A 27,990-nucleotide genomic window follows, 5' to 3' on the forward strand; every position below is an offset into this window, starting at 1 on the left:
AATAGCGCAGTTATACTTCTATTATACAAAACATTGGTGAGATCACATCTGAGTACTATGTATAGTCTTGGTCTACTTATTTAAGGAAGGATGCGTTGGAATAAGTTCAGGAAATATTTATTAGACTAATACCTGGATTGGGAGGGTTGTATTATGAGGAAACATTGGACAACCTAGCCTTGTATCTGCTAGGGTTTTAAAGAGTAAGAGGTGACTTAAATGAAATGCATTAGATCCTGAGAGGGCTTCACAGGGTTGATGTGGAGAGATGTTTCCTCTTGTGGGAGAATCTAGAACTAAGGGTCACCCATTTAAGACAGAGATGAGGGTTGTGAATCTTTGGAAATCTGATTCTCAAAAGGCGGTGGAAGCAGAGCCTTTAAATATTGTTAAGGTAGAGCTAGATAGAATCTTGATAAGTGAAGGCAGGGTGTGAAAGGTATCAGGGGTATTTGGAGTTGATGTTACGATCAGATCAACCATGATCTTTTTGAATGGTGCAGTAGACTCAAGGGGCCGAGTGGTATACTCCTGCTCTTAATTCATATATTCCCAATGAATTTCTGAACAGTTGAAATCCCCATTATTAATCAGTTAATTTCCCTAATTTGTTTGCATTTTGCTTCTTCCCTTTCCTTTTGACTATTAGGTGTAGACCAGGGTTGTCCAAGCCTGCTATGCCTCTCTTTTCAGCCTGCGGAGCCAGTGTGCAAAATACAAGTAAGTGCAAGTAAAAGGTTCTGCCAGGAGCTGCTCCTTCAATCACAGGCCATTTCTCTCTCGCTTTAATGTTGATAAACCCCCTGAGCCTTTTAGCAGTAAATACAGGACAGAAACAGTCTGGAATTTGCAGAGCAGTAAAAAGTCTAAAGGTGAGTAGCTTTCTGCAGACTGAGACCTGAACATGAGCATTGGTGAGACTGCTGGTGAAGAAGTGAAGCTTGTCGGGAGGGGGGCGGTGAGAACAGGTTGCTAGTCAGTCACCAGAGGCTTATAGCTTGATGGGCCTCAGTCCGCATCAAGTGTAGCTGACCAGCAGTTTCTTGCACTTTTTTTTTTTCGAAAATATTTTATTCCGGCATATATAATTTTCACAATTTTCAAGAGGAAAAAACAAAAAAGCAAATAACACCCACCCAACCAACAACCAAACCGAGCCAGCATGGCTTACATGCACAATCCCCCTTTCCCACTAATATTTTCCACCTCAACCAGCCCCCCCCCCCCCCCCCCCCCCCCCCCCACCGCCCTCTTTCCTTTCACACACCCCACCCTTTCTGCTAACAGCTTCAAGTTCCCCAAAGAAGTCGATAAACGGCTGCCACCTCCGGGCGAACCCTAGCATTGATCCTCTCAGGGTGAATTTGAACTTCTCAAGCCTGAGAAACCCAGCCATGTCACAAACCCATACCCGGTTTTGGGAGTTCCAAGTCCTTCCACACCAACTAGATCCATCTCCGGGCTACCAGTGAGGCAAAGGCCAAAACATTGGCCTCTCTCACCCCATGGACCCCCGGGTCTTCCAACACACCAAGAAACGCCACCTCTGGACTCAGAACCTTCAAATAACTTTGACATGACATTGGAAAATCCCTGCCAAAATCCCCTAAGCCTCGGACATGCCCAAAACATATGGACATGATTTGCTGGCCCACCCGCACACCGCCACACCTATCCTCCACCCCTTCAAAGAACCTGCTCATACGGGCCAGTCATATGCACCCTGTATCTGAAATGAAAATGAAATGAAATGAAAATCGCTGATTGTCACAAGTAGGCTTCAAATGAAGTTACTGTGAAAAGCCCCTAGTCACCACATTCCGGCATCTGTTTGGGGAGGCTGCTATGGGAATTGAACCCGCACTGCTGGCTTGCCTTGGTCTGCTTAAAAGCCAGTTATTTAACCCTGTGCAAGCCTGGCCTACGATGAGGACGAGTTGACTGTACTCAGGGTGTCCTCCCACAACCCCGCCTCTAATTCCCAGCCCAATTCTTGTTCCCGTTTTTTTTTTTTTTAATAATTTTTATTCAAGTTTTCAAAAATTTTTAACCAACAAGATCGTCGATCTCCTCTCCCAGCTCCTCCTCCCACTTACCTTTCAGCTCTTCCACCGAGGCCTCCTTTTCATTTCATTTTTCATTTCATTTTCCTCCTGCATTACTTGATAGGTCGCCGAAATCCTCCCCTCTCCAACCCACGTCCCCGAGAGCACCTAGTCCTGAACCACTCTAGACGGCAACAGTGGAAACTCCGCCACCTGCCGCCTGACAAACGCCCTTACCTGCATGTATCTGAAGGTGTTCCCCGGGGGGGGGGGGGGGAGGCCAGACCTCCCCTCCAACTCACCCAGGGTCGCAAACTTCCTGTCTACAAATAGATCCCCCATCCGCCTAATACCTGCCCTGTGCCAGCTCAGAAACCCTCCGTCCATTCTCCCTGGGACAAACATGTGGTTCCCCCGTATCAGGGATCTTGTTCCCACTTTCGATGCACCTCCTCTATCTCCCACTCCATCAACTCCTTATAAATCTACAATACCTTCCCCGCCCCCACTCCCGTTTTCACCTGGGGTGGCAGGTGCGGAAAAGTCGAACCCTGCCTTCACAAAAAGTCCCTCACATGCAGGTAGTAGAACCCATTCCCACCGGGCAGATCAAACGCCTCCTCTAAATCCTCTAAGCATGGAAAGCTGCCGTCGATAAACAGGTGCCCAAACCGCTCGATCCCAGCTCGCTGCCACTTCCGAAACCCCCATCCAGCCCCCCGCAGTGCAAATCGGCGGTTGACACAATTGGTGTATATACCGACACCCCCTCCACTCACATGTGCTTCCGCCACTATCACCTCACCCTGAAGGCAGCCACTATCACCGGGCCTGTGGAGTACCGAGCAGGCAAGAACGGCAGAGGTGCCATTACCAGTGCCCTTAAACTTGTGCCCCTACATGAGGCCGCCTCCACCCCCTCCCACACCAAACTCTCCCCCACTACCCACTTCCTGACCATTGCTATGTTCGCCGTCCAGAAGTAGTTTCTAAAATTCAGTAAAGCCAGGCCCCACCGACCTGTTTCATTGTCATGTCCGCCTTTAAGCTTTTCAAATGTGCGAACACGGGCCCTCTTGACTGGCCCATTCAACCCTCTCACATTCCAAGTGATCAGCCTAGTCAGGAGGCACCTCTCCCTCCTGCCGATCAACCATAAACCTTCCGGAGCCAGCCTCCAGCACGCGCCTGCACCTCCTCAGGCCTGCACTGTGGCGCCCACCGTAATCGACACTCCCCATGTCACCTTTTAACAACCCCTCCCCTGTCAGCAGTCTCCTCCTCCTCCTCTCGCCCCATCTCATAACAAAATAACAATCAACGCACTAACCAGCTGCTCCCCCCCCACTGCGCTTCCGCGAGTTAGCCCGCCCAGCTAGCCTGGTAGCCCCACCCTTGGCGCCTAGCATCCTACCCCCCACTAATTCCCTTGCCCCCCACTCAATAATTTTCCCAGTGCAAACTTTACAATCCCCACCAAACGCAAAGAAAAGAGAAACCCGCCATCCCCCATCATGAACAAAACAAACCCAGAACAGCCCAAGGACCCCTAGCCCAGTTCAACAGTGGTTCATACAAACCACAAAAATACAAAACAGGAACATCTCCTCCAGAGTTCAATGTCCTCCTTCTCCTGCCAGTCCATTGTCTCTTAACAAATTCCATCGCCTCCTCTGACGACCCAAAGTAAAGTTCCTGGCCTTCATATGTTACCCACAAGCGCACTGGGTATAGCATGCCTAACTTCACCCCTTCTTAAAGAGGGCCGTCTTCACCTTGAAGCTCGCCCTCCTTTTGGCACCAGGTCCTGATAAATACGCAGCTCACCACTATCCCAAGTGCAGCGCCTCGTCTGCCTGGCACATCTCAAAATCCGCTCCTTATCCAAGAACCGCACCACCATCCCCTCGGCGGCTCATTCCCTTGCGGTTCCCTTATCAGCGCCCTGTGCACCCGGTTCACCTCCAGGGGTCGAGCAAATGCCCCTTCACCCAGTAGCTGCTCAAACATCCTCGCACATATGCACCGGCATCCATTTCCTTGCTGCCCTCTGGTAGGCCAACGATCCTAACGTTCTGCCTGTGCTATCTATTCTCCAGGTCCTCCACCTTCTCCTGTAGCCTCCTTTGTTCATCTAGCATTAACCCCATCTCCGCAGCCATCAAGGCAAGTTGCTCCTTATGCTCTCCCACCGCCTCCTTCACCTTCTGGATTGCCTGGCCTTGGGCCTCTAACCTCATTTCCATGCGGTCGATGCCCACCTTTATTCGGTCCACCACCCTGGCCAGGTCCTCCAAGTTCTTCTTCCACTGCTGGCCGATTTCTCATGGAGGAAGCCCACGAGCTGATCCATCCACCACTGGGCGGGCAAGATCGGGCCCTGACTTTCCGTCATCTTCCCCAGTGTCGCAGGCATCACACCAGCTTTCGACCTTTGTTCTCTCCTTTCTCAACCACTTTTGGTCCACAAATCAATGCACCGGTGGGATACTCTCTTCTTGCACCCCTTCTGCACCTTTTACAATCTCGCAGCTCCCCCGTTAGCCGGGTAAAAGGTCCAAAAGGTCCACCACGAGCAGGAGCCACCAAATGTGTGACCACTCACACCATGGCCGCCACCGGAAGTCTCTCACACTTTTACAGCCAGCCATTGCTGTGTTGGAAGGAGTTGTATGCTGACACTCAAATCTATTTGGCCAGGCGATAGACCTATTTGGACCTCAAGTCATGGTTGGGACTCTCATGCAGAACCTCTGGCTCCGAAGCAGGGACTCTACCCGATGCGCCATAAGACCTCCCAAAGTACTTAACCTGTTCCAATTTCAAGGTTATCCTGAGAACCAACAAAGAACAATACAGCACATGAATCGACCCTTCAACCCTACCTTTGCCAAAACCCACAGCACTTCCTTGTGCCGTATCCCTCTATACCCATCCTATCCATGTGTTTGTCAAGTTGCCTTTTGAACGCTGTTAATGTATGTGCTTCCGCAACCTCCCCTGGCAACGCATTTCTGGCATTCACCACCCTCTGCGTAAAAATCTGCGTTGCACAGCTCCTCGAAACTTTGCCCCACAGACCTTAAACCTATGCCTCCTGGTGACTGACCTGTCCACCCTCAGAAAGAGTGCCTGCCCATCCACTCTATCCATGCCCTATATAATCTTGCCGACGTCTATCAGGTCATCCCTCAACCTCTTTCTTTCTAATGAAAACAGTCCGAATCTATTCAGCCTCTCCACATAGCTAACACCCTCCAGACCAGGCGAACATCCCATCGATTCCCGGCTGTGTCACTGTCTGTGCGAAGTCTGCACGTTCTCCCCGTGTGTGCGTGGGTTTCCTCCGGGTGCTCCGGTTTCCTTCCACAGTCCAAAGATGTGCGGGTTAGGTGGATTGGCCGCGCTAAATTGCCCTTGGTGTCCTAAAAGGTTACGTGGGGGTTGCTGGGTTATGGGGATTGGGTAGATATGTGGGCTTGAGTCGGGTGATCTTTGTCAGAGCTGGTGCAGACTCGATGGGCCGAATGGCCTCCTTCGGCACTGTAAATACTATGATACCTTGACTTCAACTTTAAGCCATCAAATCCATTCAAGAAACCAGAGACCTGCCACATGGGAAACCAGGAATGGTTAATTAGAGACTGTTGCGCAATCTGCAGGATTTTGGACGATGACAACTAACTGAAGTAACTATAATCTATGAAAGTGCGCTATTTTAGTTCTTGTTCTAAGATTTCAAATTATTGGCCTTTCTCGTTAAACTGCTTCAGACATTTAAACGATCCATGATTGTTGAACATTTTGCACTCCATAAGGTCCACTACAGCACAAAGAGGTGAAATCCTGATATATATATCAGCTTTGACAAAGAGTCACTGGACTCGAAACGTTAGATTTTTTCCCTCCCTACAGATGCTGCCAGACGTGCTGAGATTTTCCAACATTTTCTCTTTCATTTCAGATTCCAGCATCTGCAGTAATTTGCTTTCATCCTGATATATATCACATTTAGCTCTAGAAACCAACCATCACTATTACAACTGTTGCCAATTTAATGGAATACTATCCCACGAGCGTCACCAATAATGTTGCTCTTTAGAATCACCAATATGATACTGAGCCTCTTTTTATGATATGATGCTATGTCCCAACAGCGTCGCCAATACTGTAGGTGTTTCTGTTTCTCTTACTGAACCACAAGGCTTCCATATAATCGGTCAAATGACCATACAACCAGTTAGTCAGTTCAAGTTCAAAGATGGTTTATTTACACACAAGGGTTACTTTAACGTGCAAGCACAATATACTACAAGTTAAACTACACCTGTCAACTACAATAACCTATCCTTAACTTCAGGTGACCGGCACTGTGCAAATGGATAAGGCCTATATCTTGATCTTGCGTGGCTGGTTTGAAGACGTTGCTCTGTCTCTGTTGGGCTTATCAGTCAGGTAGCGATCGTTGGTCTTGAACTTGGCTGTCTGGTCGTTATGCTGCAATTGGGCTGGCACAGGCCTGATCCAAAAGAGACTGAAAACATGACTGTGTCCCCTTTTATCCCTCTAGGGTTTCACGCTCCTTGGGGCGGTCCTTAATCTTGGACCCAATAATTCGACAGGGCTTTGATCACTGCCTTCGATTTCGGCCAATAAAGGGGTGGGTGCCTCGGTGGCTGGGCAGGTCCTTAGCGGTCATTGACCTTTTCAGTTGGCCTCTCTGAGTAAAGGGAGTGGCGCCGATCAGTCTGTGGCTGTATTGGTTTCTTGGGTGCAGACCTATTGTTCTGGGGAAATGGGCCATTAGAATGCAAACGAGTTGGGGTTTCGACCAGGTCTAGCTACCTGCGTTTCAAATACACAGAAGATCTGTCTGAGTCTTGGGTTGACCATAATTCCCATGGTCCTTTGCAGATGGCCATCTCAGATGGCTACATAACAATGACACAAAATTTGGTGAAATCCCACCAAGTGGTCAAATCTGGCCTAAAGTCTCAATGCAGCCTACAATGTAAAAGCCAAAGAATGAATAAGAGTCTTTTTGCGATATTATCATTACCCTTTCCTGTTTTCTCTCTTGAAGGCTGTGACGCATACTTGTTGTGATGCAGAGTGAGACCAACAGCCCGGGTTCAATTCCTGTACCAGCTGAGGTTATTTAGGTTGAGATTATTCATGAAGGGTTCGCCTTCTCAACCTAGCCACTCGCCTGAGGTATGGTGATCTTCAGGTTAAATCACCACCAGTCAGCTCTTCCCCTCAAAGGGGAAAGCAGCCTATGGTCAGGTGACACCATGGCGACTTTACTTACTATTGTAACAAAACAGTAATTCTTTATTGCCAATATATTTTCTAGATAGGGAAATAACTGTAAAAGGCAAAGTGCAAAATTAATCATTATCAAATCATGTTGACATTTCATAAAACAAACATAAAAAAATATCTAAAATAGAACCTGAAGTGCTGGAAAGCCCAGCAGGTCTGGAAACATCTATGTTGAGAGAAACTTTTGTGAGGGCCATGAAGAATCCAGCACGAGTTGAAGGATAGAAAGAAATAACATTTATTTACAATAACATGCTGCAGCAGCAGCCAAGGCAACGACAGCAGCGGCAACAGCAGCAGTAGTTCCAAACTGGCCAGTTTTATTTATGCAGGGAATCTGCTAATGATTTCTCCGCCCCCTCATTGGGGAAGCTCATGCTCCCAAAGGATTGCGGGATGCCATTAATACCCGGCCAGTGGTAAGCAGGCAGGTTATAACAGAAACAGAGTTAACAATTGAAGTCAATATGACTTATTTTCAGAACTGCAGAAGTAGAAATTTGATGGATTTTTATGCTGTTGAAAAAGAGGGGGTAGAGAATCAGGTGGGAGAAAAGGGAAGGTCAGGGATGCGTTAGAGGACAAAGGAGATTAAATACCAAAGATGTCATGGAACAGAAGGCAAAAAAAGTGGCAATGGTTGTAGTAAAGAAACAAAGCATTGCTCCAGAGTAGATTTTAATAGCAGAATAAAGGGTCAGCTCAGTCTGAAAGCAAAAACAAGGGCCGGGATTCTCCGAACACGCTGCTATCGTGCTAGGCGCGGGGGCAGTGAATGGGGCATCGGAGCCGCGACGCCTTCACGCAATTCTCTGGTGACCGGAAAATCGGCGCCAGCCACTCGCGCGCGGTCGATGCGGCACCGGTCAGGGACCATTGAAAGAGGTCCCTGCAGCAATTCTCCACGGTCGACCGCCCATGTTCCCGCCGCCGTGGTTCTCGTATGGTTCCACCCGGTGGGAGCTCAGCGTCACGGCTGCGGTTGCCGTTCTGGTGGGTCGGGTGTGAATAGCGTGTCGGGGAACGTCGTTTCTGAGATTACCGTCTAGAGGGTACGGTGCTATGTCTTTTCGTCCGACGTCATTTTGTCCAACGACACTTCGTCCACGTCTTTTTGTCCAACGTCTTTTTGTCCGCCCGTCTTTTGGTCCAACGTCACTTCGTCCAATTATCCAATTACAAATAGTTTAATTTAGTTTTTCAATGTTACTGCTCAAGGATCCTCTCCACCTTTTTCGCCTCTTGAAGTTGAGTTCTGCATTTGTGCTGCTTGATCTCCAGACATTATTAAGATAAGCTGCAGGATATTCACCCATGTATGCTCCAGCGTGATGAGAGCCATTGTATCTGATGGAATATTTGATCATTTCAGACCTGTAATGTCAGAAGCCACTGCCAACCCTAATCACTCGACGAAAATCGAGTTTAAATCTGCTTCTTTCAGAACTGCACTCATTGTCTAAATCCAAATAGACTCCCACTTATATCTGTGTCTGTCGGAATTGTAGAATATCAAATCATCTTGTCCTCTCCCCATGATTCTCTCTCGGGTACAGTTCTGGAAATGTAACTTTTAGGGTATTTCGGGAATTTACCATTTACATCAATTTTAAGTAATTTCGGGAATTTTAAGTAATTAGTAAACTTTTAGATTTTTTAACTGCATTTTTAGATTTTTTAACTTTTTAACTGCATTTTTCAACTTGCATTTTACTTGCATTTTATCAATGACTTGCATTTTAGCAAGTAAATTAACGGAGTTAATTTGTAATTGGATAATTGGACGAAGTGACGTTGGACCAAAAGACGGGCGGACAAAAAGACGTTGGACCAAAAGACGTGGACGAAGTGTCGTTGGACGAAGTGACGTCGGACGAAAAGACGCGACACGAGAGGGTACTGCCAGTACTTGACCTCTGGCAAGGTTGCCGTCGGACGCCTCAGATGACTGGGTCTCCATCTCAGAGTCTGAGTCTGCACCTTGGTGTCAGTGCCCCCAGGTGGCAATGTCCCCATGTGCCGGGGCGACATGGCTGGAAGATGATTCCTCTGGTGGGGCATGGCTTAACGCTGGTCACCTTCTCCTGAGGTGGCCAAGGTGCTTCTGCACCGTCCGTTCGCACATCTTCATCTGGTAGGAGAGGGGTCCGTTCTGCTGTACCACTGTCTCTGGAATCCATCGGACACTGTCCCCAAAGTTTCAGATGTACACAGTGTCCCGTGGTTCGAAACTCCTGGTCTGCACCCATGTGCCTTGTCTTTGAATCTGCAGATCCTGAGAACACTACTTTCCTGCCAATATTTGAAAACGCAAGGCTGAGGTGGGTCCTGAGCCTTTGGCCCATCTGCAGTTCCACCAGTGCTACACTGCAACATGTGGCGTGGTCCAGTAGCTAAACAAAAATCTTGTTGGTCGTATTTCCACAGACCGGTGGTCTTTTTCCACATACCTCTCTTGAACGTCTGCACCAATCGCTCAGCGAGCTCATTCGAGGAAGGGTAATGTGGGGCACCCAAGTTCGGTTTGGCCATTCCCATGGATGGAAAGGGGTGGCAGACTGAAGCTTCTGCTGCTCTTGGCATGTGGTGCATTGTTGGGCCAGTCTTTGGACTGTACTATCCAGGCCTGGCCACCAATAAGTTTCTGGTCAGCATCTTCATTTTCAACCCCCCGGGGTGTCCATTGTGAAGATCCTGGAGAATCGCCTGTCAATCTTGGTTCGGGAGCACACCCCAAGCCCATCACAGGAGAATGCTGACTTCTACACCGAGCTCCTACATAGATCATAGAATTTACAGTGCAGAAGGAAGCCATTTGGCCCATCGAGTCTGCACCAGATCTTATGAAGAGCACGCAACTTAAGCCCACACCGCCACCCTATCACCGTAACCCAGTAACCACACCTTACCTTTTTTGGACACGAAGGGCAACTTAGCATAGCCAATCCACCTAATCTCCATATCGTTGGACTGTGGGAGGAAACCGGAGCACCCGGAGGAAACCCACGCAGACACAGGGAGAACATGCAGTCTCTGCACAGACAGTGACCCAAGCCGGGAATTGAATCTGGGACCCTGGAGCAGTGAAGCTCTTCTTGGCATCAGTGGCCCATAGGTCCTCGGACAGTCTCCCTTGTCCCCTGTGCAAGTTGATGTGGCATACATTAATCGATACTGGGCCGTTCTACATTCAGTCATGTATATGGACATGTATCAGGTGACCTGCAAGATGTCCATAAAGTTGAGTGTCGAACCAACTTTGTTGGCCCTTGGTGGGGATGGAGGGCATGTCAGCAACAGGAGCCTGCTCGGCACACCCGCGTTTGCAATCTGCGAACCTGGATGATGCTTCAAAGTGTACATGTAGGCTGTTGGCAACAGGGCCCATCGCTGAATCTGTGCAGTCTCTATTGGCGGGATCATCTTGCCTTCTTTAAAAAGGCCTAGCAATGATTTATGGTACATCACAATGGTGAATCCATGCCCAGACACATACTGATGAACTTTCTTCACCACAAATACGACAGCCAAACCTTTTTCAGTGTGGGCGTAATCGCATCCTGCAGCTGCCAAAATCTTTGATATGTATGCCATCAGCCTTTCCCTACCGTCTACAATGTGGTGGAACAACACTGCTCCGATTCCATAAGGTGAGGTGTTGCATGTCACCAACAGGGGCTTGGAGGGGTCGTAATACAAAGGCCTCCATCTGAAGCCCTCTCCATGCCCGTTAGAATTGAATATAATTACTACAGTGCAGAAGAAGGCAATTCAGCTCATTGGGTCTGCGCCAACCATCTCCCCATCCTATCCCCGTAATCCCACCTAACCTGCGCATCTTGGACTGTGGGAGGAAACTGGAGCACCAGGAGGAAGCCCATGCAGACACGAGGAGCAAGTGCAAACTCCTCACAGTTACCCAAGGCTGGAATTGCTAACCACTGTGCCACCTTGTTCTTGGTACTTCTTCAGCAGAGTGTGTAGTGGGCTGGTCACTGGGCCAGGAATAAATTTCCCATAGCAGCATACGAGACAGAAAAATGACTTTAATTGTATTGAGTTTTCTGGTGTGGGGGCTTGTTTTATCGCCCACAACTTCTCCTCAACAGGGTGTAGGCCCTCCCGATCCATGTGATGGCCCAAGTATGTACCTTCCTTGGCATAGAAAATGAACATTCCCCTCTTGAGGCAGATGCCCATCTCGGAAAACCAGCGGAGGACTTTATCTAGGTTACTGCGGTGCTCTCTTTCCATGGCTCCGGTGACCAGGACCAGCACACATGGTAGCCCTCTCAGGTGTTTCCATAATGCACTGAAATGTTACTCAAGCCGAAAGGGGGTCGTGCTCCAAACGGTTAGCAGCGCTGACTGTAGTTCCTTTTTATCCTCGTCGCCAATTTCATAGTCATGGAGGAGTCTGGAAAGGAGAGTCGAAAACAAGGTTTATTTTCTAGACGACCATCCAGGGCATCTCCTACTGTCCTCTCTCCAGGAACCCTGCCACTCACCTTGGCACCGCCTGCCTGCCCTTAGTCTCAGGTACAGCACTGCAGTACCTCTTCTGGCCACTGTAGCACTGTGTCTGGATGGGCTGGAGAGCTGGAGGCTAATTGTAGAATCTGCAAAAGCAGCACGCATTGACCAGGTGGGTAGAAAAACAAGATTATGTTTATTTACGATATTACACTCTACATTCCTCGAATGGTCTCCTTCCCCAATATGTTCCCAGGTCAGGGTTTTTATACTAAAGGATTAATTCCCCCAGTTAAAGGGGAAACTCTCCCCTCATTACCAGGGGAGTTTATATTCAGCAGGGGCCACCTGAAATCTAATTATCCTGATACTGTGGCCTCCTTGAGGGTTACTGTTATGACCCCCTATGGGGACAGAACTTGTACTATATCCAATTCCCCTCCTACAGCTCAGAGCCTGAGCTACCCATGTGATGAGAGGGTGGAGCTTTCTACCAATTGTAGGAACTCCCCACAGAATATAAATCCCACCCAGGGAGCACTTCGGGGAAGGTGACCCTGTGGGGACTGGAGAGGAGTTATTGTTTGTGTCTAGTATGAGAATAATGGAGTTGTATTCTGTTAACCTGGCATCTTGTGGAGTGTTTGCCTATGTCTACAACAGTTATAACACTAATCTGATTGGCTGACATCTCTCCAAGGCGGGACTTCCTTCCAAGTGACGACAGAAGTCCTGCCTGCAGCCAATCGACACTCACTGGAGTATGAAAAGGCAGCGGACCTGTCAGGGTTAGCAGGGATGCATTCCACCTCAACCCTCCAGATGGTGGGTACCAAGCATCACCAACTTGAACACTCAGGCCATGGCTTAATTACTGATTGACACAAACTAAGATTAGGGTGCACCAATATCAGAGCAGCAGTTAGATTGTGTAACAAGTATATACATACGAGTGATTGACCACTCACAATCAAAGCCGAGACCTTCAATTTATGTATTTCGTTTCTATTATCTCGGTCCCATCTGCCCGCTTAGTTCCAGTTACTTTGAATTTTCAAATTGTATAGATAGCTTAAGATACAAGAGACTTTCAGATTGATAACATGTCATTGCTTTTTATTTCAAATGGGCACTATGGGCGCTGTAGTATCTGAACTTTTTTGTGAACAGTCACTCACTAATTTCTTTTAATGTTTTTCAGTTAAATTGGAAAATACCAATAAAGAACTGTTTTTATAAGCTCACAGAATTACCAGTATTATAGAACAAAAAAACCTTTGTGTGCTACAGACTATAAATTCTATCCTGAATTCAGAATGGACAAAGAGAAAGGATACCTGCATTATGCACAAAATGGTTTCACCTCCCACGTGTACACCAACATCTGTGCATTTAAAGTACTTATGTTTGGTGGGAAATTGTACAAGACCCTTGTAGGAGGAACATTAGAAATTGAATGTGAATTAGTTAAGTATTCCTTATACACAAGTAAAATATGTTTTGCATTAGAACAAGTTTTAAGGTTGGTGCACAGTAGTCCTGTAAGTACACAAAGACCTTTCTCACAAACTATTCAGTAGGAGTTTCAGAGTTGGCAGAAATTCAGTTCAGAGGCTTTCTTTAGTTCAGATAAATCTAACGGCATTAGTCTCCCAGAAAAACTGGGCGGGATTCTCCGTTTCTGAGACTTAAGTGATGACGCCAACGCAGAATTCATGGATTTTAACGACAGAAAAACTGGCGCCACACCTGGACCGATTCCACTTCTATTACGGGGCTAGCACTGGTGCCGCATGGAACACAATCGATTCCTATGAAAAATGGTGCAGGATTCACCGGGTCCGTGATTGACACTCGGAAGGCTGAAAAGCTGCAGCCGCACAGACACATTACACTCCCCACACACACTTATCCCAGCCAACAAGATGGCACTGGTTAGGCTGGAATGTGCACATACAGCTGATGGGTCGGCTGGGGCCAGAGGGCACCCGGGGGGGACATCTATACGAACCGTGGCACTAAGCTCAAAGTGGGCTGATAGCGGTCAATGCAGCTGCCATCTTGTTGGCTGGGATAAGTGATAAGTCCACTGGCGGTGTGGAGGATGTTGTTAACTGACCGTTGGACCCAGAAAGTGACCAGGGGTTAGGCTGGCCGCGTGTCAGCAGCGCGACCAGGCCACCGGGACACACAGGTATCCCGTGGCAGGCGGCTGCCGAGGTGTCGACTAACCTCCGTCTAACACGTCGTTTCTCTGCTCCCCCCAACTCTTCTGTAGGTCACCATAATATATTTGAACCGAACAGCAATGTTCATCGCAGTGGCTGGGGCCGCTGCACTGCAGTTGGACATCCAGCAGCGTCCACAGCGACATCCCACAGTGGATGCAGGGGCAGCTGCAGCAGCAGAGGGAATGGCCGTGGAGTGGCCCGTCATCGCCGTACAGGCCGCAGGCACTCGTGGCCAGTATGTCCAGGGGGATGCCGAGGGGAACATTGACCCCCAAATGCTGAGGAAGGCACAGGATGCGGGCACTGATGTCGAGCAGCATGGGGGGGGGGGGGGGGGGGGGAGGAAACACTGATGGTGGATCCAGGGCGCCAGAGGCGACAATCGAGGCCTAGTGTGTACCGTGCCTGGATCTCTTTCGAGACACTGCTGGACATTACCTGCAGGAGGAGACTCCGGTTCGGCAGAGAGCCGGTCGCACAAATCTGCCACCTCGTGGCGCACCTCGCCCCGCGTGGAACGGGAGGAGGACGCGCGATACCGTTTGCCGTCAATTTGATGGTGGCACTTAACTTCTATGCTACCGGTTCCTTCCAGTCTCCGAGTGGGGACCTATCCGGGATATCGCAGGCATCAGTCCACAGGTGCATCCGGGACGTGACCGACGCCCTGTTCGCCATCGGGGACCGCTACATAACCTTTCCCGAGGACCGAGCAAATCAAGAAGCACGAGCCCATGGATATGCCAACGTGGCCGGGATACCGATAGTCCAGGGAGTGATTGATGGTGTTCACGTCCCCATGCGCCCGCCTGCAGGCAACAGGGAAGTGTTCACTAACAGGAAGGGGACATACTCCATGAACATCCAGGTGGTATGCGACCCCCCCCCCCCCCATTAAGATCATGCACGTGTGCGCAAGGTTCCCAGGGAGTGTGCATGATGTGTACATTCTTGCGCAGTCGTTCATCCCTGCTATGTTTGAGGGCCGGCCCCCCCGGCTGAGGGGCTGGTTGCTGGGCGACAGGGGTTATCCACTGAGGTCTTGGCTGATGACGCCCATACGGAGGCCTCAGACCAATGCGGAGACCCTTTACAATGAGGCCCATACAGCAACCAGGGGTGTGGTGGAGCGCTCCATTAGTATGCTGAAAATGAGATTCAGGTGCCTGGACCACTCTGGAGGGGCCCTGCAATACCAGCCCGACAGGGTCACTCGCATTGTTGTGGTATGCTGTGTGATGCACCATCAATTGGACACAAGATGAAGTTGTGATCCAAGCAAAAGGCTTTAATGCACAATATGTGTGCCCGGCAGCAGACGTACAGAAGAATGGCCGACTGCCGGGAAGCACGGGTTCTTATATCCCGCCTTGTAGGCGGAGCTACCTACCTCTCAGCCAATCGGCTGAGAGGCACATGACTTACCCGGGCCAATGGGCAGCGAGTCCTCTGCACCAATAGCAGCTCATTTCTAAGGTACCGTAATACCCCTAGTCATACTACCACACTGTGCGCTGCACAACACCGCAATGCAGAGGGGAGATGCCCTGGTGGAGAAGTCGGAGGGAGAAGCCACTGGCAGTGGTGCCAACACGGAGGAGGAGGTTGAGGAGGACGAGGACGTGGAGGAGGTTGGTGGTGCATCAGGCGCAGCACACAGACACGACCCGGGTGTTGGTAATGTCCAGGAGGCTGGACGACGGCACCAGCGAGGATAGCGGGCACGCGACGCGTTGGTGGCTGCAAGATTCACGCATCGCGTGCAACGGCATCGCTGAACACTACCACTACCACCTGTATCGGCAGTTGTGCAGACGGACAGCACATAACTCCCACCCGCACCCCCGCTCCACGTACACTGCTCCAATTCGAGATCACCCTTACCACTGCGGCACAACGGTATGACACGACATTGATGGCTGTGTCAGCGGGTGTGATCAGTGCCATGTTGAATGATGACAGCCCGATCTGCGATGAGCTGTGAGCTCAGAATCGTTAGACAAATTCTGACTCATGGCAATAGCTGAAACATCCATCTCGGTGGTCGCTGAGTTCGTAAGGGACACTCCATCACGTTCCCGCGTGGCGTAGCTGGCGTCGGAGTGCCGAGGACTATGGTGTCCGACTGTGGGAGGGGGGGAGGAAGGACGTTTCACCACTCGTCAACCCCAGCGACACTCGGTCACCATCACGATCCCCGTGGCAACGGAAAAATCACAGTCTTACAAATTAGGTGCAACAGTGAGTTTAATGGTGAATATTATGTACAGATGCCCTAGCCCCTACAACTAAACTGTGCCCTTCACCTGTGCCAACTTACTCTGTGTCCCTCTTCATTGCCTTACGGGCCTACCACTACGTCTTAGTGAATCCCCAGATGGTACAGCAGGAGTGGAGGCGGACTGCTGAGAATCACGCCCCGCGACATGTCTCCCCGTCGGCACTCGTTTCCTGGGGCGACCCGGCCTTGATGGGCCAGGCTGCTCCGCGGGCATTTTGGATGACGTGGTGCCACCCTGCTCTTCCCGCTGCCCACCCGTGCACCAGGGATGGGACAGGGGGAGGTCGAGCGTTCAGGGATGTCCCGTGATGGAGTTAATGGGACGGGCCCCAGAACCACCTCCTCCCTCGGGGAGCCCGGTGGCCCCCGAGCCTCACTGTGGGACGGAGTTGCGAGCGGGGAGGTGCCCCGTCGCACCACCGACACCTGGCGCTGCCAGTCCTGGAGGCCTGCAACGGTATCGACCAGGGTCCGAACGTTCGCAGAGACGGAGTCCAGGGAGTTAGACATTCCCGCCAGGGACTGTGCGACCTCAACCTGTGAGGGCACGACGCCATCCAGCACGTGCGTCAGGCAGTTGATGCTCTCCGCGTCCGACTGCTGGGACTGTGCCATGGCCTGGTGAGACTCGGCCAGGGCTCATAGCGCGCCGGCAATGTCATGTTGGCTCTGGCGCATTGCTGCCTGTGAGAGGGCAGCCCTCTCCAGGGCCATGGATGACGTGTGCACGTGAAGCCCAACGCCTTGCAGAACACGACCCATGGCCGATACCGTTTCACCAATTGCCTCGACCGCGGACGCCACCCGTGCGGTGTCGGCCTGGGTGGCTGCCATGAGCGGCACCACTCCCTGCTCCTGGACGCGGTTTGACTCCTCTAACTGCGTCTGCAGCTGCTGGAAGATGGCCCTCATCCCGTCATTGTGTACCTGGGTTTCAAAATGCATCGGCTGTCCAGGTGGGTCGAGTAAATCCAGGAACCCGGGAAACATCTGGGCGCCAGCTGGATTCTGGACCTGGGCTGCCCTCCGACCGTCCAGCCCCTCGGCTGCTCCGTCCTCCACCTGCTGTACCGGCTCAGCTGTGTGGTGCACACCAGACCGTGACCCAGGAGCCTCATCACTTAATTTCCCAACCGAGTTGAGTGTCTCTGGGATGGTGGATGGTGTGGGAGACAGCAGTGCCGCAAGCTCCAGGTCCTCGTCCATCAGAAATTCAGGAGTGTCCTGGTCCCAGTCATGTCCCAGCGCAGGGCGCACACGGGCCATGTACGGTTCAGCATCAGGTGAGTCCGTTGACTGCGTCGCCGTCCTCTGTGCGTCTGGGTCCACTGACCCCGTCTTGTCCTGTCTCACGGCCCAACCTTCGGGCAATGCACAGCCATGAAAGTCGTCACTGTCCGCCCTCTGTACATCCCACTCGAGAGTCCCGGATTTGGAGGATGGCACTCCTGGCCGACCTCCTGCCACCCTCTGGCGTGCGATCCTGGGTGCGGTAGTCGTCGTGGATGGTCGCCTGTGTGTGGCACCAGACGGCCCTGGACGTTCGTCAGCTGGCCCTGGGGAACAGAATGATACGGGGTTAGTTAGACACGCTCGGCCGGGCATAGGATGGTCCAGTGGGCAGAGTGTGAGGGGACAGAGGATGGGGGGTCCAGTGGGCAGAGTGTGAGGGGACAGAGGATGGGGAGGTCCAGTGGGTAGAGTGTGAGGGGACAGAGGATGGGGGGTCCAGTGGGCAGAGTGTGAGGGGACAGATGATGGGTCCAGTGGGTAGAGTCTGAGGGGACAGAGGATGGGGGGTCCAGTGGGTAAAGTGAGAGGGGACAGAGGATGGGGGATCCAGTGGGTAGAGTGTGAGGGGACAGAGGATGGGGGATCCAGTGGGTAGAGTGTGATGGGACAGAGGATGGGGGGTCCAGTGGGTAGAGTGTGAGGGGACAGAGGATCGGCTGGGGGGGGGGGGTTGTTGTGCAGGGTTGTCTCACTTGGTTCTGCACCTCCAACCTCGCATTGCGTGACCTCCCGGGTGGCAGATCCCCCAGCAAGGTCCAGAGCCCTCTGCTCGAACACTGTCAGGGGGTGCATAACGGGTGAACCCCCTCCAGTTCTGTTGCGCTCCCGGCTGTTGTGAGCAGTCTTGTCCTGTTGGGGGGGAGGGGGGCATAGATAGAGCATCACAATTAGACGGGTATCATCAGGGCGTTCAGATATTGGCAGAGTGTGGGGGGAAAGTTGCAGCCACACCATGGCATCTCTCCAGGGGGTTGCAGCGCTCATGTGGGTCTGTGAAAACTTTGTTAACCACCCTCACCTCACTCTCACCCCCTCGTGCCTGTGGGGGGGGGTGGGTGATGAGGGACATGGGGGGGATGGTTGTGACCCGGGGGCACCCTCGTGGCACTTACCCTGGCAGCCCTGGTGAGGTTGTGGAGCTTCTTGCGGCACTGCTCCCCAGACCAAGGGGTCTGCCCCACAGCACTGACTGCCGTGCCCACCTCATGCCAGGCCCGTCGCACAATGCTGGAAGGGTGGCGATGCCCTCGTATTGGGCAGAGGATGCCCCTGCGCTGCTCCACCTCATCGAGGAGGGCCTCCAGGTCCGTATCTCAGATCGGCTGCAGGACATACTGAAGGGGGAGGGTGAACAGCCAGTTGTTGTGGTGCATATAGACACCAACGATATAGGTAAAAAACGGGATGAGGTCCTACAATCAGAATTTAGGGAGTTCGGAGATCAGTTAAAAAGTAGGACCTCAAAGGTAGTAATCTCAGGATTGCTACCAGTGTCACGAGACAGTCAGAGTAGAAATTCAAGAATAGTCAGAATGAATACGTGGCTTAAGAGATGGTGCAGGAGGGAGGGGTTCAGATTTTTGGGACATTGGAACCGGTTCTGGGGGCGGTGGGACCATTACAAATCGGATGGTCTACACCTGGGCGGGACTGGAACCAATGTCCTAGGGGGTGCTTTTGCTAACATTAGTTTTAAACTAATGTGGCAGGGGAATTAGGAAGTTAGAGGCCAGTAAAGAGGCAGCAACTAAAGCCAGGAAGGTACTAGATAATAAACTCAATGTGACTAAGTGGAAGAGTAGACAGGGAAGAGATGATGAACGCTAAGGGACAGGTGGTCTGAGGTGCATTTGTTGTAATGCAAGAAATGTAGCAGGTAAGGCAGATGAACTTAGGGCTTGGATTAGTACCTGGGAATATGATGTTATTGGTATTACTGAGACTTGGTTGAGGGAAGGGCAAGACTGGCAACTAAATATCCCAGGGTATAGATGCTTCAGGGGGGATAGAAAGGGAGGTAAAAAGGGTGGAGGAGTTGCATTACTAGTCAGAGATGATATCACAGCTGTGATTAAGAAAGGCACGATGGAGGATTCGAGCACTGAGGCAATACGGATAGAGTTAAGAAATAGGAAGAGTGCAGTAACATTGTTGGGACTTTACTACAGGCCTCTCAAAAGCGAGCGTGAAGTAGAGGTACAAATATGTAGACAGATTAGAGAACAATGTTGGAGCAATAGGGTGGTTGTGATGTGAGATTTTAACTTCCCCAACATTGAATGGGACTCATGTAGTGTTGGATGTGTAGGTGGAGCAGAATTTGTAAGGAGCATCCAGGAGAGCTTTTTAGAGCAGTATGTAAATAATCCAATTCGGGAAGGGGCCATACTGGACATGGTCTTGGGGAATGATCCCGGCCAAGTGGTTGAAGTTTCAGTCGGTGATTACTTTGGGAATAGCGATCACAATTCCGTAAGTTTTAGAATATTCATGGACAAAGACGAGAGTGGTCCTAAAGGAAGAATGCTAAATTGGGGAAAGGCCAAGTATAACAAAATTCAGCAGGAGCTAGGGAATGTGGATTGGGAGCAGCTGTTTAAGGGTAAATCTACATTTGAAATGTTGGAGTCCTTTACGGAAAGGTTGATTAGAGTGCAGGACAGACATGTCCCTGCGAAAATGAGAGATAGAAATGGCAAGATTAGGGAACCATGGATGACGGGTGGAATTGTGAGACTAGCTAAGATGAAAAGAGGAAGCATACATAAGATCAAGGCGACTCAAAACTGATGAAGCTTTGGAGGAATATCGGGAAAGTAGGACAAATCTCAAACGCGCAATAAAGAGGGCTAAAAGGGGTCATGAAATATCTTTGGCTAACAGGGTTAAGGAAAATCCCAAAGCCTTTTATTCGTATATAAGGAGCAAGAAGGTAACTAGAGAAAGGATTGGCCCACTCAAAGACAAAAGAGGGAATTTATGCTTCAACCACTTGGAGTCAGAGGAAATGAGTGAGATTCTTAATGAGTATTTTGCATCGGTATTCACCAAAGAGAGGGACATGACGGATGTTGAGGCTAGGGATGGATGTTTAAATACTCTAGGTCATGTCGGCATAAGGAAGAGGGAGGTTTTGGGAATTCTAAAATGAAATGAAAATCGCTTATTGTCACGAGTAGGCTTCAATGAAGTTACTGTGAAAAGCCCCTAGTCGCCACATTCTGGCGACTGTCCGGGGAGGCTGGTACAGGAATCGAACCTTGCTGCTGGCCTGCTTGGTCTGCTTTAAAACCAGTGATTTAGCTCAGTGAGCTAAACCAAGGCATTAAGGTGGACAAGCCCCCAGGACCAGATGGGATATATCCCAGGTTACTGAGGGAAACGAGGGACGAAATACTGGGGCCTTAACAGATATCTTTGCAGCATCCTTGAGCACGGGTGAGGTCCCGGAGGATTGGAGAATCGCTAATGTTGTCCCTTTATTAAGAACGGTAGCAGGGATAATCCAGGGAACTATAGACCTGTGAGCTTGACGTCAGTGGTAGGCAAACTGTTGGAGAAGATACTGAGGGATAGAATCTATTCACATTTGGAAGAAAATAGACTTATCTGTGATAGGCAGCATGGTTTTGTGCAGGGAAGGTCATGTCTTACAAACCTAATAGAATTCTTTGAGGAAGTGACAAAGTTAATTGATGAGGGAAGGGCTGTAGATGTCATATACATGGACTTTAGTAAGGCGCTCGATAAAGTTCCCCATGGCAGGTTGATGGAAAAAGTGAAGTTGTATGGGGTTCAGGGTGTACTAGCTAGATGGATAAAGAACTGGCTGGGAAACAGGAGACAGAAAGTAGTGGTGGAAGGGAGTGTCTCAAAATGGACAAAGGTGACTAGTGGTGTTCCACAGGGATCCGTGCTCAGACCACTGTTGTTTGTGATATACATAAATGATCTGGACGAAGGTATAGGTGGTCTGATCAGCAAGTTTGCAGACGATACTAAGATTAGTGGAGTTGCAGATAGCGAGGAGGACTGTCAGAGAATACAACAAAATATAGATAGATTGGAGACTTGGGCAGAGAAATGGCAGATTGAGTTCAATCCAGGCAAATGCATTTTGATGCATTTTGGAAGATCTAATTCAAGAACAGACTATATGGTGAATGACCGGGTCCTGGGGAAAATTGATGTACAGAGAGATCTGGGAGTTCAGGTCCATTGTACCCTGAAGGTGGCAACACAGGTCGATAGAGTGGTCAAGAAGGCATACAGCATGCTTGCCTTCATCAGACGGGGTATTGAGTACAAGAGTCGGCAGGTCATGTTACAGTTGTATAGGACTTTGGTTAGGCCACATTTGGAATACTGCGTGCAGTTCTGGTCACCACATTACCAGAAGGATGTGGATGCTTTAGAGAGGGTGCAGAGGAGGTTCACCAGGATGTTGCCTGGTATGGAGGGTGCTAGCTATGAAGAAAGGTTGTGTAGATTAGGATTGTTTTCGTTGGAAAGACGGAGGTTGAGGGGGCACCTGATTGAGGTCTACAAAATTATGAAAGGTATGAACAGGGTGGATAGCAACAAGCTTTTCCCAAGAGTGGGGTGTCTATTACAAGGGGTCACGATTTCAAGGTGAGAGGGGGAAAGTTTAAGGGAGATGTGCGTGGAAAGTTTTTTACGCAGAGGGTGGTGGGTGCCTGGAACGCTTTACCAGCGGAGGTGGTAGAGGCGGGCACGATAGCATAATTTAAGATGCATCTGGACAGATATATGAACGGGCGGGGAAGAGGGAAGTAGACCCTTGGAAAATAGGCAACAGGTTTAGATAAAGGATCTGGATCAGCACAAGCTGGGAGGGCTGAAGGGCCTGTTCCTGTGCTGTAATTTTCTTTGTTCTTTGTTCAAAGTATAAGCTGGAGCAGGGGGAAATGTTTAGATACATGCAGGTTCGAGATTTTGCCAGGAAGGAGATACAGAGCCTTCCAGGTGGAGCTAACCTCCACATTGCTGGAGAAGGTGCGAACAACAAGGGGAATGGAGAAGAGGGTAGTGTCGGAGGTTTACATGGCTATTTTGGAAGAAGAGCAGGCACCACTGGAAGGGATCAAAGCAAAGTGGAGGAAGAGTTGGGAGAGAGTATGGAGGAGGGGTTCTGATGTGAGGTGCTCCGGAGAGTGAACACCTCCACCTCGTGCGCGAGGTCGGGGCCGATGCAGATGAAGGTGGTATATAAAGCACACCTCACAAGGGCGAGGATGAGCTGGCTCTTTGAAAGGTTAAAAGATGTGTGTGAACATTGCGGGGTGGGAACCAGCAAATCGCGTTCATAGGTTTTGGTCCTGTCCAAAGCTGGAGGATTACTGGAGGGAGGTTTTTCGGGTAATTTCTAAAGTGGTCCACGTGAAATTGGACCTGGGCCCTCGGGAGGCCATATTCGGTGTGTCGGACTAGCCGGGGTTGAAAACGGGTGCGTAGGCAGATGTAGCCTTCGCCTCATTGATTGTCCGAAGGCGGATCCTGTTGGGATGGGGAGCAACCTCTCCACCCTGTTGGGATTCTTGGCTCTTGAGAATGTTAAGTTTGAACTGAGGGGAAGGATGGAGGGGTTCTACAATTCATGGGCGTTATTCATTATGCACTTTCAAGAATTGGATAACATCAAACATTAGTGGAGGGGTTTGGGGGAGGGGAACGGTATGTGTTAATGGTGACGATGGGTGATTTCTGATTCATTTTTGTTATTTGTTTATGTTAACATGCGGGCAGTTGTTTGGGGGTTGGTGGGGGGATGGGGTTATTGTTGTTCTGGGGATTGACATTATATTCGTTACTGCTTATTTGTTATTGTTAGTGGGTGTAAGTTTTGGAGAAAATGTGACAAAGGAGGAGAATAAAAATATTTTTTAAAAATATATATAGGAGCAGAATTTGGCCCATCGAGTCTGCTCTGCCATTCGATCATGACTGAACTCATCCTGGTCTTACCTCCACTGTCCTGTGCATTCTCCATAACCCTTCAACCCATTACCAATTAAAAATCTGTCTAACTCCTCCTTAAATTTACTCACTGTCCCAGCACCTACCACATATTCACAATTCTTTGGGAGAAGTAGTTTCTCCTCAACTCTGTATTACATTTGCTACCTCTTATCCTAAGACTATTGTTGTTATATTTATCTGGTTATAAATACAGCGGTCAATGTGGTCGCCTTCCTGATCCTAATTATGTTTTCTCTAGAGTCGCCAGGTCTGGAATGTCTGTGTGTGGAATCAGAGGCGATAGGGGAAGCGTTAAATGGATATTTTTTGTCAGTGTTTACACTGGAGAAAGACAATGTTGTCGAGGAGAACACTCGGGTTCAGTCGACCAGGCTAGATGGAATTGAGGTTCAAAAGGAGGAGGTGTTAGCAATTTTGGAAAATGTCAAAATAGATAAGTCCCCTTGGCCAGATGGGATTTATCCTAGGATTCTCTGGGAAGCCAGGGAGGAGATTGCAGAGCCTTTGTCCTTGATCTTTATGTCGTCTTTGTCGACAGGAATAGTGCCGGAAGACTGGAGGATAGCAAATGTTGTACCCTTGTTCAAGAAGGGGAGTAGAGACAACCCTGGTAATTATAGACCTGTGAGCCTTACTTCGGTTGTGGGTAAAATGTTGGAAAAGGTTATTAGAGATAGGGTTTATAATCATCTTGAAAAGAACAAGTTGATCAGTGATAGTCAACACGGTTTTGTGAAGGGTAGGTCATGCCTCACAAACCTTATTGAGTTTTTTGAGAAGGTGATCAAACAGGTGGATCAGGGTAAAGCGGTTGATGTGGTGTATATGGATTTCAGTAAGGCGTTTGGTAAGGTTCCCCACGGTAGGCTATTGCAGAAAATAAGGAAGTATGGGATTGAAGGTGATTTAGCGGTTTGGATTAGTAATTGGCTAGCTGAAAGAAGACAGAGGGTGGTGGTTGATGGCAAATGTTCATCCTGAAGTTCAGTTACTAGTGGTGTACCGCAAGGATCTGTTTTGGGGCCACTGCTGTTTGTCATTTTTATAAATGACCTGGAAGAGGGTGTAGAAGGATGGGTTAGTAAATTTGCAGATGACACAAAGGTCGGTGGAGTTGTGGATAGTGCTGAAGGATGTTATAGGATACAGAGGGACATAGATAAGCTGCAGAGCTGGGCTGAGAGGTGGCAGATGGAGTTTAATGCGGTAAAGTGTGAGGTGGTTCACTTTGGAAGGAGTAACAGGAATGCAGAGTACTGGGCTAATGGCAAGATTCTTGGTAGTGTAGATGAACCGAGAGATCTCGGCATCCAGGTACATAAATCCCTGAAAGTTGCCACCCAGGTTAATAGGGCTGTTAAGAAGGCATATGGTGTGCTAGCCTTTATCAGCAGGGGGATTGAGTTTCGGAGCCACAAGGTCATGCTGCAGATGTACATAACTCTGGTGCGGCCGCACCTGGAGTACTGCGTGCAGTTCTGGTCACCACATTATAGGAAGGATGTGGAAGCTTTGGAAAGGGTTCAGAGGAGATTTACTAGGATGTTGCCTGGTATGGAGGGAAGGTCTTACGAGGAAAGGCTCAGGGACTTGAGGTTGTTTTCGTTAGAGAGGAGAAGGCTGAGAGGTGACTTAATAGAGACATATAAGATAGTCAGAGGGTTAGATAGGGTGGACAGTGAGAGTCTTTTTCCTCGAATGGTGATGACCAACACGAGGGGACATAGCTTTAAATTGAGGGGTGATAGATATAGGACAGATGTCAGAGGCAGTTTCTTTACTCAGAGAGTAGTAGGGGTGTGGAACGCCCTGCCTGCAACAGTAGTAGACTCGCCAACTTTAAGGGCATTTAAGTGGTCACTGGATAGACACATGGATGAAAATGGAATAGTGTAGGTCAGATAGGCTTCAGATGGTTTCACAGGTCGGCGCAACATCGAGGGCCGAAGGGCCCGTACTGCGCTGTAGTGTTCTATGTTCTATGTCTCTTTCGATACCGCCACAAGGTTCAAACCCGAAAACTGATCAAAGTGTGGTGATCCTCACCTGAGTCACCAGGGGGCAGCGCGGGGACACCCATAAAAGGAACGCCGAAGGCCCGCCTCGGCCACTTGAAACCGGAGGGGTTGGAGTGGCAAGAGGTGCAAGTAACTGAAGGGTGCTAGTCTGTTTGGGGCCTAGTTGCAGAACATTGAAGAGCAGCTTTTTCTCAAGTGTAATCTGTAATTTATTGTGGGACACAATAAATCATCCTTAACCTAAAGACGACTTCGAGCATTCTTTCAAGAAGCATAACATGGTACAGGAGTGGCTTCTCTGAACAGAGGGAACCAGCGCTACCAGCAAGACAAAGAAAGAAAAAGACAGCAGACAAAGAAGAAGCACCAGCAACAGGCAGGCCACCAGACTTTGCAGCCTCTCAACTTCAGACGACTTTCTGCAACAATGGAACACACGCTACTTCCAGCGCCAATGAGAGCTACAGGTAATTTAAATTATAATTGGAAAATGTTCAAACAACAATTTGAAATGTACTTGTTAGCTCAGGACTTACATACAGCCACCGATGGAAAGAAAATTGCACTTTTAATCAGATCGGGTGGCCAGCAACTGGTAGACACATATAACTCTTTCACATATGCGGATACTGAAGACAAAACTAAGTTTCAAGTGATAATGGCAAAATTGGATGAACACTGTAAGTCTCAATCCAATGAGATCATTGAAAGATTCACCCTCCGTCACAGACTCCAAAAACAAGGGGAGACTATCACCCACTTGGTCACAGAGTTACGCTTGCTGGCACGAGGCTGCAACTTTGGTGATTTAACAAACTCACTCATCAGAGATCAGCTAATCTATGGTCTTGCTGACAAAAAACTAAGAGACTCACTATTACTTCAAAACGATTTAACACTAAAAACTACCATAGAAAAATGCTTGTTACAGGAGCAGAAAATGCAGCAGGTACAGGAGCTATTTGAAAAACATTCCTTACAAAACACCCACCACGAGGACGATATAAAGATGGTGAATTCCCCTCACAGGTCGTCTCTTCCGTTTTCCAGGCCGTCTCTTCCGTTCTCCGGCCCGTCTGCGCATGCGCAGCATCTTGAAAGACGCGAACCCGGAAGTGATCGGTCCGCGCATGCGCACTACTCACAATACCGGCCCTGGTCTGAAAACCGCAATGCGCATGCGCGAACGCAGCATACGCGTGACGTCATGACGTGTCATTACTGCGGCTCCTCCCACTTAAAAGGGCAATGTCCTGCCCAAGGAAAAAGGTGCAGAAAGTGTTCAAAAATGAATCACTTCGCCTCCCAATGTCAATCCACAGCTAAATTTCACTCGTCCACTCAACGGCATGGCAACCTGAAAGTCCGCACAGTTGATGTCACGAACACTCAGGCTCCCGACGACAATTTTTCCGACCATGAAGAATTCAACTCCTGGGAGCACACGTACAGCATTGGCATTATTAATGCCACAGCGGGACCACAGGAGCTGACGACACAACCTCGACACGTGCATGCCATCAACTCTGCAAGTGAATGGACTGCCACGGTGCACGTACAGGACTTCCCCATCACATTCAAACTGGACACGGGAGCATCAGCAAACTTGCTAACGAGCAAAGATCTCGCATCGGTCCCAGGGACGCACGAGGTGTTACCTGCAGCATGCAAGCTCACTGACTACAACGGCAACCCGATCATCTCAAAGGGATCCTGCCACCTACAAGTTGCCAACAAAACTGTCGTAACAGGCCTACGCTTTGAGATTGTGGAAGACAACAGGTCCTCGCTGCTCGGCGCTCAAGCCTGCAAGGATTTGCAGCTCATTCAGCGGATTTTCATGCACACGGCTGCATCATCACGCATTTACGAGGACATACAGCTGCTACTCACCGACTACCCCGACGTTTTCTCGGGCATGGGTACACTGCCCTACACGTACAGAATCTTGCTCAAAGAGACAGCCATACCGGTTGTTCATGCCCCACGGAGGGTCCCGGCTCCATTGCGGGACAAGCTAAAAGCCGAACTTCAGCGTCTCCAGACTCAAGGCGTCATCTCAAGAGTCACACAGCCGACTGACTGGGTCAGCTCGCTGGTGTGCGTCAAGAAGCCATCTGGTGAACTTCGGATCTGTCTAGATCCCAAAGACCTGAATAAGAACATTCGCAGGGAACACTACCCGATCCCCAAGCGCGAGGAAATCACGAGCGAAATGGCAAAAGCTCGCATCTTCACCAAGCTTGATGCCTCACAGGGTTTCTGGCAAATGCAGCTCGATGAGTCCAGCCGCCTGCTATGCACCTTCAACACGCCGTTTGGAA

At 49.7% G+C, this 27,990-nt stretch overlaps 1 long non-coding RNA gene across 1 annotated transcript in view; it reads left to right on the forward strand.

The window, feature by feature from the left end:
- The first annotated feature begins 663 nt into the window (after positions 1-663).
- Positions 664-27,990, forward strand: part of LOC119964598 — a 127,112-nt gene continuing 99,785 nt past the window's right edge. Inside the window, exon 1 of the long non-coding RNA XR_005460334.1 lies at positions 664-720. This is a non-coding gene — a long non-coding RNA (uncharacterized LOC119964598). The remainder of the gene's footprint in view (positions 721-27,990) is intronic.

Source organism: Scyliorhinus canicula, chromosome 4, assembly GCF_902713615.1.
Source record: "Scyliorhinus canicula chromosome 4, sScyCan1.1, whole genome shotgun sequence".
NCBI lineage: Eukaryota > Metazoa > Chordata > Chondrichthyes > Carcharhiniformes > Scyliorhinidae > Scyliorhinus > Scyliorhinus canicula.